Here is an 11636-nt window from a genome sequence, read left to right on the forward strand (position 1 = left end):
GAAGGAACCCTAGGACCCATTCAGTCCCCCCACTGGGGCCCAGGTTGGAGTAGTTATGTGAGACTAGGAAAGTAGCAATCTTTTAGCAGTGAAAAGAAGCTGTAGTTTATGGATTAATATTTTCATCCTTTTAAGAATAATTTTCACACACTGACACCTGATACATAAATTATGTATCCAGAGCTGTGTATGATCTTTGCTTGGTAAGGTGGCCAGCCTTGACATTCTAGGGCTTCTTCAGGGGTTCTACCCTGGCAAGCATATTGACTCAAACAGTAATATGACTGTGGAATGCACCCATTACAACATTTTAAATGAAAAGCCTTGCCATCGGTGGGAGGAGAAAGCCCAGTCTTGACCTATTGTGTTTAATTACTATGGCTATTCTAAAGTCAGTATTTTTCAAGCCGGGATACTTGACTCTCACTTTTGGTAGGTGATTCCTCCTGTCAGCTTTTTAATTTTTTTTATTTTTTTGCTTAACAGTCCCCATTTCATTGCTAAATCAATTCTATTTCCAAGAGAAATGCAATAAGCCTTATGTCGTTTGCTGCTAAAGCGTACTCCTTGCAAATAAAAAATATCTCAAATATCAGATGAATGGATATACCAATTTAAATAACGGTTAAAGTTACTTCTCTCTTTTTTTTTCCCCTTATCAAAACTTCACTGGTCTTCATTAAGTTCCTTTAGAGTCAATTAAAATGACTAAGTCGTTATTAGGATCGCTCACCAAAGTGATGAGAATGTTAGCCAGTGAATCCTTCTTAGCTTTGGGTCAAGTGGGAATTAGCTACTTGCTGATTCCTATCTCTACTCTACAGAGCTCTTTACTGAATACTGCATTTTTACATTTCACATAATAGTTATCACTGAGCATTTAAAGAGGCTCTTAGATAAAGGGAAGATCAATTTACCCCTCCATCCACACACCAACAGAGTGTAGCCAGTAGAGGAATTTACAACAGACTTACAGACTATTCAACATGCTCCATTTTACCTCTCTTTTCCTTCCTTCCCTTAAAAAGAAAAAAAAAAAAAAAAAAAAAGAACAGGTCTTATGTGTTCCAAGGTAGCTTTTTTTTAAATTTTTAATATTTTTATTACATATTTTCTTCAATTACATTTCCAATGCTATCCCAAAAGTCCCCCATACCGCCCCCCACTTCCCTACCCACCCATTCCCATTCTTTTGGCCCTGGCATTCCCCTATATTGGGGCATATAAAGTGTTCCAAGGTAGCTTTAAACTCATTGTGTAGAAGATGGCTTTGAACTCCCAATCCTTCTGCCTCTATGTGCTTAGTGGTGGGCTTACAGTTATGAGCCACCATATCCGGCCAGTTATCGTCTTTCTGAAGTGTGCAAGCTCCATGCAGGCATATGTGAAAGTTCTTTTCTACCTAGATAGACCTCCCTATCAAGGCCAACCTGCAAGGTCTTCTTTCCAAGCAGCTGATCACCAAATTCCTATTGGCAATAAAAATTCCCAGAATACCTGGGAGAACATAAATTCACCAAGCAGCAGGGTAATTCCCCATAAGCAACATCACCTTTTCTGGCCTTCCTACCACTGAGACCCTAGGAGGGAGGATCTAGAAAGAGCAATGGCAGCCTGAACACAGAAAATATCTCCATTAGCAGACCCCTCTTCAGCGACAACCCCCCCCCCAGCCTCATGCTTCACTTGCAAAGTGTGACATTACCACGGGACGAGTGCCTTGCTTGAACCAAAGCAACGATTTAGCCAGTCTGGACCTCTCTGTGCTTTTCTTAATCCTTCCTGTGAATACCTCAGCTTCAACTGGGCCTCCAAACAGTAAATTGGTAGGCTTATTGTACTGTGGTGCTTTGCAATGCAACCCTGCAAAGAACAAGATTTGTACTAATACCAAAGGTTCTTTCTCTACGTCTCTTCCTTCTGCCTCCCCACTGTCCCCCTTTTCTAGTCCCTCATGGTTCCAAAGCTTTAATATGAACCTGGGCATGTTGGCAATGCAGACCGCGCAATTCCTTACCGAATTTTCTCAGATATACCTCATAGATAATAGTGTTTAGAGTAATGTTATTATAGCGTATGTAATAAATTATTCACTGTTTCTTTTGGTAACTGTGATTTAAAAAAAGAAAAAAGGAAAAAAAAAGCTTTATACAGTTTAGGTTGTGCTTTTGTAATAGATGAAAATGTGCGCTTAAAAAAAGAAAAAGAAACATACGTTCTTTTTATTTTTCTTCTCCCCCCCCCCCTTTGGATTTTATTTATTCTGGATTGGGGAAAGTTGCAGAATGAGCCCAAAGTTTACAGTTTCATATTTTGCTGAAGAAACAATCTGTGTTCATTTGCTCTGTTGAAAAAAAAAAAAGTTATTTTCTACATTTGTGCTAATTGTTCTGTGTTAACGGTGTAGTATTATAATTAGCAACTGCCAATCAGTGCTATAATTTTATGCATGAGGCTAAAAACTTAGCAGTGTGATGCATTGTGGTCTTAATAGCAACATTTTTTTCATTTTGTACTAGATCCTTCCCTTTGGTTCAACAGACATTATTTATGCATGGGTGCCTATTGTTTGTTAGCAGTCGTGAACCCTTGTGTATACATTAAACTGTGAAAATGTACACAGTTCGGCCTCAGACAGTGATAATACCAGTTTTCTTGGGAAATGTATTACCTTGGAAAATACCTTCACATCTGTTGGGATTTCAACATGAGTCAGATCGAATCGGGTTCGTATTTGGATGAGAAAAGTCACCCAAGTTGGAATTAGCCCACTAGAACCCCACAACTCTGGAACCTCATAACCCAGATCTATCACTCTAGTTGAGCAAGCTAGAAATGAGCAGGAGAGAGCAGCTCCCTCTGCATTGTTAATTTCCACTAAAGGGAATCTTAGCTTTATGTTCATGGTCTCAGACCTGTTCATGGTCTCAGACCTCTTGGGCCATGTATATGATAAAGCTAGTTCATCTAGGCCTCACTTTTCTGGGTTTTCCCTTGGGAATTAGATTCTGTCGTCAGTTCCCAGTAGAAATGCACAGAGCATTGACATCAGTGATCCATCCCTGACCTATTTGTACACTCTCACAGATAACCCCTCCAGTGATCTGGACAAAAAGATGTGGTAATTCCCTAAACTTTCACTCATGTGGTCTATCATACTTTTCCTCTTTAGGGTCTGAAATGACTCTAGATTGATCCTTACAAAGCTATGTCTATATTCTAAAGGGGTTTTGGGTTTGTTTGTTTGTGTGTGTTTGTTTGTTTGTTTTGAAGACCAATTCACGGAAACCATTTTGTTTGAATTCCCCAGTCTTTGAGATCTCTATCTCAAAAAATATTTTTCAGACCCAGTGGACTGAGCGAACATGATCTTATGATTGGGTTCTGAGATCCGTTCTTGAGTTTCATACCTACTTCCTATACCAGTATGCTCCCCGTAAAACCAAATCAGCTGCCAGGTTCTGCAGTTCTGAGAATGGAGATGAGGAATAATGGTGGACTCAACAGTCTGCCATGCAGAATTCTGGAACTCACCAACAGACAGCAGAGCATCGCACATGTCTGTCAGTGAGGATGCTGGAGACGTCTTTTCATTGATAACGAGAAGGAACGGCCTTATAAGTAGGCTGCAGCGATGGCAGCTTTGTAATGTAGTCCTTTTTGGTTTTGTTTTCCCTTTTTATTAATCTGCCAAAGATGGAAATGGATATAAGAATTTTAAAATCAGCTTTTGCAAGCCAGTTTTTTTTATTGTAATAGTGTTTAATCTTCCGGAAAGCTTTACATATTCTTCTGCAATAAGTCAAGCCACTATGTGTTTGCATTAAGTTCTCCTTATACTCACAAGCCTGCAAACGGTTCCTCTTGATGTAGATATGGTAATGCCTACAATGTTCTAATGTATTTTGGGTCCAAAGCAGACAAAAGGGTGTGTGAGACGGGAGCATGCCCAGCCCCTTTTTACAGCAAGCAACCCTGGGATCTGGCTCACTAGAATTTGCCAAGAAGACCTGTCTTATGAAATTCGAGGTATATTTTGTTATGCTGTTTTATTTCCTTTTTTTTTTTAAAGAAAAGAAAACTGTGGAAAGTGATATGTTGAATCAAGTGTAAGCTGAGTTTTCCAGACAACTGAAGTAGCTTCATTGTGAATGTTATTTTGTTATTAAAGGGTTTTTGCTCAATCTCTGTGCCAGTGAATGTCCTTTTCCTTGGAAACACAACCTCGAAATTAGCTCTACTTGACCTGGATTTTCCTCCTGCTGAGGTGTGTGGACCTTGCCTGGGAAATAAATGACAATGCCTAGCCTTAGAAAGTTAGGTTTGGGGCACTAGGAAGAGATCTCCATATCTTTCAGCTAGCGTTAAAGAGACCTGGGCCCACATTTTCCAGCCTCAATCTCTTAGGATCCCAACACTTCTCTAAGAACCCATGAGCGAATACCAGCATGAAGGCAGATCCTAATTCATACAGTAAAGGGCATGGCGGGAACTTGGTGGTCTTGTGTCTCCAAGTCCTTTACGCAAGGACTTTCTTCCATCTTGACTCCTGCAAGGGTTTCAGTTACTCACTAAAGCCAGAAAGGAGACTCTTACAGATCTGGTAGAGTTCCCAGTCACCCCCTCCACCCCCAACCCCCCACCCCCCGCCTATCATTTACCTATTATCTGTATACATGTACATCTATGATTTTTGAGGCAGTTCCTTGAGAAACAGAGGTAGGGGTTCCTAGTATTTTATTCCTACGTCACTTTAACTTCATGGTTCTTAGATGGGAAAAAAAGATGTTGCCTTCTTATATCTCAGCAGGGCCAGGCAGGTCACCCGGGCTATTGATTGTGTTTAGGGTCAGGTTGAACCACAGCGACTGAACCTACCAAAAACATGGCCCACTAATGCCTATTTTATTTCTGCTTGAAAGTCCCTTTCAAAAAGTTATAGAACTAGCTTAGTCTCCCATTTCCCTTCCTCTGGCTCCATTTGGCACTTAGCTTGATTCACCTTAGTATCTAGTCCCCATTCTTTCTTCAGATAAAGTCAGGGAGTCTGCTATTTGAGAAGAGAGGTTAAGTCTACCCAGACCACCCAGTTAACAGTCACATAATTAGAATACACTTCCTTAAATGTAAAATACAACACCCCACCACCACCACCTTGAGTCACTCAAGGCCAAACCATATGATCCAGTAGTTAGCTCATCATGAAAGATTATAAAGCACTTGGCTCTCACTGGACTTCCCAAAACAAGAACACAAGCATCTGGGTGGAGACGTTAAGAGCTACTGAAATTTGGAGCAAAGGGCTGATATGATGCAGCAGGCAGCTTCTTAGGTTGGTTTCTATCCCCATCTTCAGACGACATATCTTTTCTTTTTCCTCTCAGTCTCTAGAACAGTTCAGCCTCTTCTCTGCAAACCCACAATATCAAAGAATTTGATGGGCCAGGGGAATCAGGAACTGACTAACCTTCTAGTGACTTCTCTTCTGCATCCTTTGCTTTTCTCAAAGAAAATGTTCCAGTGGATGATGGAGAAAGACCCTGGCCTTTCCCCACTCCATCTGTTCCTCCTCTGAATATTTCTACCAGGCCTGTGCTTTATTAGCATAGATCTCAGACTCCTTCCTGCCCAGCGAATTCTTACTGCTCCCACCAAAACAGAAGGAAAGACAAGTTCCAATATATTTCCTTTTGCCCAATTTTGTTTTCATGATCCAAATCTGACATTAGGCCTTGGCCTCAGGTATGTCTATTTTTGGTTTTAAAAAACCCACTATTTAATTTTACATCCTAGCTTATATGGCTTTGAGCCTTCCTTCTAGTCTTTTGACTGATTTATGGTGGTATTTAAAAGTGACTGTCATGAGAGAAAGGAGGAGGTATAGAGAGAATTTGCCCCCACCTCTTTTTTTTTAATTAGGTATTTTCCTCAATTACATTTCCAATGCTATCCAAAAAGTCCCCAATACACTCCCCCCCCAGTCCCCTACCCACTCACCCCCACCCCTTGGCCCTGGCATTCCCCTGTACTGGGGCATATAAAGTTGGCAAGTCCAATGGGCCTCTCTTTCCAGTGATGGCCGACTAGGCCATCTTTTGATACAAATGCAGCTAGAGTCAAGAGCTCTTGGGTACTGGTTAGTTCATAATAATGTTCCACCTATGGGGTTGCAGTTCCCTTTAGCTCCTTGGGTACTTTCTCTAGCTCCTCCATTGGGGGCCCTGTGATCCATCCAATAGCTGACTGTGAGCATCCACTTCTGTGTTTGCTAGGCCCCAGCCCCACCTCTTTTTTAAAGTTTGAAAATGGAAGAGACCTATGTTGTCACAGGGGCCGTGACAAGAGTGGGGCTGTGGAGTGTGGGTCTGCCTGCTACAGACTTGGCTCTGTTTCCTGCTCTGGGTGGTGGATCCAGGACTCTAAGCCGTGAATGGAAACCCAACTCCTAGTCATAGATTTTCAGCCAGATTTAGGGCTGGCCAGGAGACCGAGATCATGCACACACCTCTTGTTTTGTCTACTTGTCTTTACTGGCATTATCTCCAGGAAATTGGAGGTGGGGGACTTTATTTTAGTCAACCCCTTGTAAGTCCCTTTATTCAATCCCTCTTGTGTTGAAAACCAGGAAAACACACTCTCTCTTGTTTTGAAAAATAAATAAATAAAGAAGTAAATAAATAAGCCCCAATACTGATCCACGATCTTCCTTTTGCCCTCTTATGTTTCCAAGCACATTAGACCCAGACTTTACCCCATCTCAGACACACTAAGTCACGTGGAGCTGAAAGATTTTCCAGGGATAATCAACAGGGTATTTATTCAGCGGCTGCCCTGAAATCCTGGTGGGAGTGAAGGTCACACTTCATTACCAAGAGGGTGTTCAGCCCTCCTAAGTTCCCAGTCCTTTCTTTTTGGAAGATTTCTTTGAATGTTGATTGCATTTTTGTAAAGGCTCATTTCCCACCCTGATGTTTGGTCTGCAATGCAGCTTACACTGGATTCTTTCTATTTTTATCCCTATCATTAAATGGTAGTGCTGTAAATTCTACAATTAATGTCAAATAAACTGCTTTAATTCATTGATCATGGCTCAATTTGCTTTCTTCTTTCCTTCCTTCCTTTCTTTCTTTTTAAAGAAAAAGAAAGTGTGTGTGTGTGCAGGTGTGTTTCTTCTTCCAGCATGTGAGTTCCAGAGATCAAACCCAGGTTATCAGGATTGGCCACAAGTATCTTTACCAGCTGACCCATCTCTTGGGCCCTTCTTTCTATTTTCACAGAAAGAACGAGGTATATTATTCCTCCCATTGTGATTTCATAAAAAAAAACAGCAAAGTTGTTCTGCTTGGTACCTTGCAGGATGCACATCGAGGTCTATGACCAACTAACCTGCCATTCTCATTATCAATAAAAGAACTGATGCCTGTCAGTTTTCTTACTCTTCACTCATTAAAACTTGGGAGATAACCTTCTCTATCTGGTCTTGCCCTTGTGCAAATGGTATCACAATGTGGAACCCCAAAAGGAGGATGTATTGTCACCTATGAAATAATCAAAACACATAGACAAACATAGATAGATCTAGGAAGCCTCACAGGGAACCTAGTTTCTGCCAAAATAGATAGCTCACATTCCTAGTGGTTGCCAACTCCAGTTGGCCCCAGCTGAGTGGTTCTTTGATCTTCACTGTGCTTCACTCATTCACAGTATCTGCCTTATATCAGTTTTGACTGAAGTTCACTAGACTAGGATGGGCCTGCATTTGGACGACTCTAATTGTTTATCTCTCAGATAGCAGGGCTCAGTTGAATTATAGGATTCAAAGGATTCATAGGATCCAAAAATTCCTTGAGGCCCAAATGTGAAGCTGGTAAGGTCACTTTGGCTGTAGCCTGTTAACAGAAAATAAAAATAAAAATAAAAAAATCAAAGTCCAGCCCAGATTCATAAGGGAGAAATGAGACAACCTCACTCATCAGTGGGAAAGCAAAATCAAACTACCAAGAGAAGGGCTAGAGTGTGGCCATGTTTGCAATCTATCACATTCAGTATTACCTTAAAAGATCTCCCATGGATTAAAATGCACAGCTAAATTTTCAAAACACAGCAAATTCTTATATTTTGGGGGGATTGGTTTTTTGGGGGGGTTGTTCATTTGGTTGGTTTTGATTTTTTCTTTGTTTTGTTTAGTTTTTTTTAATACATACCAACCCTCATCCTTATCTGCCGATCCCCCCACCCCAGTGCCATAGTCATGATCACCCACAGAACTCGATTTGTGAAGAAATGATTTACAGCTATCAGACTTGCAAAGCAGATATCACCTAGTGTGGGCTGGTACACGTTCAAATAAAAAAAAAAAGCCTTCCAAACACCAGGGTGAATCAGGCTCTATTTGACAGGGAGAAGCATCTTAGAGAACACATAACCCCTCCTAGCTTGGGTCAAGACTGGTCAAGCCAGACTCTCCCACAATGGCCACCCTTGGTCTCCATAACCACTATTTCTCAGAACAGGAAGCTGTGATGGCTGCTGGCATCAAGCCTGAGGATCCCCCATTGAGCTGGTGAGATGGCTCAGCAGATAAGAACACCACTGACTGTTCTTCTGGAGGTCATGAGTTCAAATCCCGGCAACCACATGGTGGCTCACAACCATCCATAATAAGAAACAAATTTAAAAAAAATAAACAACAACAACAAAAAAAAACAACTATGGGCTGGAGCGAGCAGGGGCGGGGGTGGGGGCAGAGCAAGAGGGAGAAGGGAAGGAGGGAAATACTGAGAATTCCTAGTGTCTAGCAAGACCCCCTTTTAAAAATAAAAATCAATTAATTAATTAATTCTGAACTCTGAAAAGTTATGTACCATGTCTTAGATAACACGGTAATGGAATAGAGACTTACAGCAATTCTTAATGTCTCAACCTTTTGAATGGCAGGGGCCCACCATGACACCTAGCTAAACAATTAGCTTTGACAATAGGAATGTGACTAGTAGAAAAATTTTTAAATGTGCCTGCTGTTCTTATAAAAACCATTTATACAGACTGCCATGAACTGGCTGCGTTGGTTTAACCAATCCATATCTTTTGGACTAACTGTGGCTGCTCAAAAGTTCTGAGTTGCCAGATGTGTTGGCACAACCTATGATCTAGCCAGATGTGTTGGCACAACCTATGATCTAGCACTAGGGAGGCAGAGGTAGGAAGAGCTCAAATTTTGAAGCCAGTATGCACTGCATGGCAAGACGATGTCTAAAATCAAGGAGGACCAGCAAGATGACTCAGTGGGTAAAGGTGCTCGTGAAGCCTGATGACCTGAATTCAGTCCCCAAGACCCATATGGCAAAGGGGGAAAGCCAAGTAAGTACTACAAGTGGTCCTCTGACTTTTACACGCACTGCATGGAGCACACACAAACACACACATAATAAACAAACAAGTTTTAAAAAGAAAAAGAAAAACATTTGGATGCCCAGGATCTATACCCAGGAACTTGAATGTGCTATGTCAGAAATATAAATGAACATATTTGTGTCTTTCTAAAATGTCAGAATTTATTAAGTATCAATAAATTTATTAGGTACGGTATCTCATTGGCAGCCATTTGCCAGACAGTACCATTTCCCTTGACAGGCCTGGCTAAAGCAAACACAGATTCTTTCAGTCAGATTTTAATTATTAATACTAATTCTCAGATCACACACTATACATCCGTTGCTAAAATTCTTTCTCTGGGGGGGACATGGAAACAGCAACTCCTAATGACATCTGAAGGTATGAGTCTACCAGAGTTCATACAGCTTATTAGGCTTAATTGTAGACCAGTGGTGAAGGTTCTCCAGGAGCATAAGTGACCTTATAACAGCCACACTGGAAGATCTGAACCCAGTGATGTCCTCCCCATGGTTGCATAGATAGAGACCTCACCCCTCATCCTTTCCCTCAACCTTTCTTTAGAGCTCCTGCCTCAAGGCCCTAAGGCCCCAAGGCCCCAAGGCTCCAAGGCCACAGTTCTAGGAGCAGAACTGCATCCAACAGGTTGGTGTTAGGTCTCAGAAACAAGGAACAAATAGCTAACTGTGGCGCTTATTAACATATCAAAGCAGGCACAGGCCAGCTCTCCTAGCTCCACCCAGCACCTGTGGTTCCTCCCAGTTCTTCCAGCACCACTCAGTACTCTTGGCTCTTCCCAGCTCTCCTCACCCTGCCCCTTACCTTAAACCTGTTATTCTCAGAAGCTCATCTTCTGCTTCCCTTACCGCGGGGCTGATCACAACATAACTCAGCCATTTTGGCTACTCTGGACTCTTGGTTTCTGGGCCTCTCCGCCCAGAGTTGTATCTCTCGGTCCACAGTTCTCTCTCTCCCTCTCTCTTCTTTCATGGGTCACTTAGTCGCTGGCCATGTTCAGCGTGGACTCTCCCCCTCTTCCTACTTTCTCCCTTAGAGCTACAATGAAAGTCGTCTCCATACTTTAGGAGTAGTCATGCCCTTCTTTTATTTAATTTTCTCATTCATCTGGTGCCAAAACCTGGTATTGGCATACATGAGCCCTCTTACAAGGCACTTGCTTTCTCTGAACCAAGCTGCTGGTTTGACCACCCTACGGTATGTGTGGATCAGTTGTTTCTGCTGGCTTCTGCTATCCACCATATTTAATTCCAAATTCTAGAGTCATTCACTTCAGCCATTTTTGCAATCCATCTGACCTAACCTTTGGTCTCTCCTCGCCTACTCAGTAAGTGTCCTATCTCTGACCCCTAAAATGTGCTACATCCTCCAGGCCACCCATTACTTGGGCATCTCTCTGTCTCTCTGGCTCCTGCTATGCCCTCCTAAGTATCCACCATATGGGTATCTCCCTGTTAAATCTTCTGAGGTACCCATCTCATGGGCATCTTTCTGCTAACCTCTCCAGGATGTTCACCTCATGGGCATAAGACACTTACCCTGTTTTCCTTCTTGTGAGCTGCCTGCTACTATGTACACAGTTTCTCTGTGCCCTTGTAGCATCTTTGCTATTGGAACCCTCCCTGCTTGTCCTCCTTGTCCCTCACAACTACACTGTTCTCCATCCCTCAACTCTCTCTTGGTGCTTGTTGGAACCTCCCTATGATGGAGTTCATGTCACAATCCTTCCTCCCTTTCTCCAAAGACGCAATTGCTTCCTTGAACTCAGAGATTTCATTAAAGCCTGCTGTCCTTGCAGCTTATAAGATATACACTCATTGTTTAAATTCCTTCCCTGGGGGATGTAAACAACACCTTCCCTCCCCCTCCTCCTTCTCCTCCTCCTCCTTCTATGGTCCTAATGACAAACCAAGGTATGATTCTGAGCTACTAGGAATAAGGTATGATTTCTAGAGCTACTAGGTCTCTGTTTTTAAGCTTTCAAGATAGCTTGGCTTCGGTACAGCTCCATGGCACACTTGAGTTCCAAGTTCCTGCAGATTGTAACAACTTCGGCCACCGCATAAGCAAATACTCCCAAAGTCTCTTATCGCCAATGTTTCCCAACTTTCTAATCTTAAAAATCTTTTATCTCTATGACTTCTCTGCTCTCAAGAAATCCTTTAAGACGATTGTGTTAACAGTCTTTTATTTTAGGATTTGTAAATTCTTTGAGTGTTGTAAAA

The 11636-nt window shown here is 42.0% G+C and overlaps 1 protein-coding gene across 1 annotated transcript in view; it reads left to right on the forward strand.

The window, feature by feature from the left end:
- Onecut2 (one cut homeobox 2) overlaps positions 1 to 4184 on the forward strand; it is a 58009-nt gene extending 53825 nt beyond the window's left edge. The window contains exon 2 of the mRNA XM_021151099.3: positions 1 to 4184. This exon is cut by the window's left edge and continues 8317 nt beyond it. The gene's annotated coding sequence lies outside the window, so the exon portion shown is untranslated.
- The last annotated feature ends 7452 nt before the right edge of the window (positions 4185 to 11636 follow it).

Source organism: Mus caroli, unplaced genomic scaffold, assembly GCF_978045245.1.
Source record: "Mus caroli unplaced genomic scaffold, Mus_caroli_1 scaffold_19, whole genome shotgun sequence".
Classification (NCBI taxonomy): Eukaryota; Metazoa; Chordata; class Mammalia; order Rodentia; family Muridae; genus Mus; species Mus caroli.